The following is a 3,031-nucleotide window of genomic DNA, read 5'->3' on the forward strand; positions in this document are numbered from 1 at the left end:
GAATCAGCCTCACATTGATTTCACACAAACCAGTTGGAAGTACTATTATCAATCATCATCATCATCATCATCATCATCATCATCACCACTCTAATGTCAGGGTTTTTGAACTGCTGCTTCCTGGGATGACCACCAGATGGTCTCATAACTTCCGGTGTGTTCCATGTCTCATTTAGTTAATTTCTCCATCTGTGCTGTCTGTTATTTAAGCCCTGCCCTTAATCTACCTAGTTGCTCAGTCTTGATTTTACATGATTGTTGTGTGTGAACACTTGTACCAAGCCTGTTTTGTTTGCTCTTGATTCTTCAGTAAAGAGACTTTGTTTTCTTTGAACCAAGCCTTTTGTTGTCCTGAGTTGTCTCTACACTTGTATTCGCCCTGTTCGTTGTTACACCTAAGGAATCTGTATAATGTGTTCAGTTAGGCATTACAAGCTGATGAATTGCATGAAATCTAATTTGACATAAATGCACTCAGCCAATATGCATAGTGAAAACTGAGCTGCAGCTTTTGAGGCACCTGGACTTGCGTGTCTGATCTCAGACATGATTCTCTGATGTTCCACATTTGAATGCTTCCTGATAAGTCAAGCATGCGAAACCAGTGACAACAGAAGGCAGCAGAAAAACATTTATTTTAATCAAACTGTACTATCCATTGTTCTTCTCAACTTCATATACAATTGAATAATACAGAAAATACAGTTTACAAACCTATGAGACAGGCTCAAAAAGGCATATGTTCAAATAAGGACAAGACTGGACTCTGCAGGTATAAATGCTAACATGTCATCCAAACCTTGATAATTAAAAGAAAAATAGGAAAATTTATTGCAGTGAAAAAAACACTCTTTCCCTTTCCTCCTATAGTCATTCTTGGAGTAAAAATTTGGATTCCACATTCAAAGCTGCCATTTACCATTTGTTTAAACTTGATATCAATTAATTGTTTCAGATTATTTTAAATGAAGCAGCTTGATTGTCACTCAGATCAACAGAAGAACTTCTGGCCCAAGTCTGGAAAATGAACGCAACAGAATGGCCAGCTGGTGGGAATATGATGTCCATGTACATTTCAATACAGTCTAATGTTACTAGATGGGAAAAGTGGTTGCCGTGGAAAAATGGAAATGCAGCAAGAGATAAAAACAGGAATGGTCTGATAAATTTGAAATATGTTCTAAGCCCCTTTTTGAAAACAGAAAAGAAATAGATTCAGATGTTTAATTATTCACAATAACTGAATGTGCACTAGTCACAACAGTGTTTTGTTATGTTGATGTGAATGTCTATGAAAGGGCTTCATCAGTAAAGACAGGTGTTTTTTTTGTTTTTTTTTTTTACTTCTGGCCTCATTCATAGGAACAGGCAAATTACAATGGAATTTATCATAGTGCTGTACTGTTTATTTCCTCCTTCACCGGTTTTACTATTCATCAACCATTCTTCAAGCGTCCCATTGGTTCAGCCATGATCAGCAAAACCTACACGGAAATCATGCTGCCCCGCATGGAAACATCATGCACCTGCACTACTGACGGTGTGAATATTACCCTGTTAAAGGGCGACACCAGGTGGTCGATTGATGGTGCTGCCAGTTGAATTATTCGCTAACGAAGATCATAAAGTACAATAATCAAATACAGTTAATCAAGCGGCCACCCAGCACACAGAAAAGGCACGTGAGAAGGATTCACTATTCACGATTACACTCAATAATACATTAATGGTAATCAGCAATGTGATGTGGTCGATTGACGAACATAATTTATTATTTAGTGTATTGTAGTGTTTTAGATAAATTAAGTAAAGAATCAGAAATGACAATTAACGGTGTAAATAAATATCATAAAAATGCGACATATATTAAGGCCTATAATGACAAACAGCATTTCAAATTAAATAGCCTATTTTAAATATTTTCCGTATGGTCCCTCGATATAGAGAGAAAATATAAAACTGATTACGGCGTCAGACATTTTGATACATTACATTTGGTCTGTACGTTTTAACTTAAATTAAATGCCTTTCGAAATTTCGACATCTCGTCATTCTAGAAAAAAAAAAAAACTCATCTGGGCGAAAACCACGATCGTGGTTGACAAAGGGTTACTGGAGTCTCTTTGTTGCCTATTCACAGTTTTGACAACACCTGACCATGTGTGAACCACCTGACGTCCAAAATGTTTCATTTTTACACAGGGAATTCGTAAAACATGTTAAGCCAGTAACGTTTTCACGTCTTTACAGGATTCTAACAAATGACAAGTTAAATATGTATCAGGGTTTTCAACGAAATAGCACAGCCATTCACAATGATCTAAGGCCACTCTGTCAAAAATGACTTCAAGAAATAATATCCGAAGACCTGCTTCTCAATCTGCTTTAAATCATGTTAAAAGAAAATACATTTATTTTCGGCGACGTTTTCCGTAGCATTCAAAGATGTTTCATCAATTGACTCATTTGTTCTTTGATTTTTTTTATTTGATTGGTGGATAATGGGGCAGTACGTGCAAAAAGTGTGAAAATCGGGTATGTGAAACAGAACACTTGATTTTAATAAAATGTAGTTCCGACCCAAATGCAACGCTACTGAGACGTTACGTGGACGTTTATGACCAGCCTTGTAGCCTCTAATTTGCCTACTACGGCAGTGTAAGGACGATTTGCTAGGCTCATTGCACATGCGCATCAAATTTAGTTAAACTGACATTTTATGGTAATTTGTCGGGCTTCACTATACCCCCTGGTAATCATTAAAAGTATTTATTAAAATATAGCGAAGTCTTTCAACAGCAATATGTTGTCTAATTAGTCAACACATGTAGCCCGAAGGTTAGGAGTGCTTAAAAGATGGCGATCTGTGGCGTCACTATTAGACGCCAGCCGTCATGTGTATTGATTTAGGAGTACAGGTCACTCAGTAGTGGCCTCTGCTCTGCCCTATGGTTCACTTCAGGGCAAGCAGTGGACAAGACTTGAGAGGTACAGTATCCAGTTTCCGAGGTCGCCCTCTAACGTTACAGTG

The sequence above is a fragment of the Megalops cyprinoides genome, chromosome 1 (genome assembly GCF_013368585.1).
Source record: "Megalops cyprinoides isolate fMegCyp1 chromosome 1, fMegCyp1.pri, whole genome shotgun sequence".
In the NCBI taxonomy this organism is placed as follows: Eukaryota; Metazoa; Chordata; class Actinopteri; order Elopiformes; family Megalopidae; genus Megalops; species Megalops cyprinoides.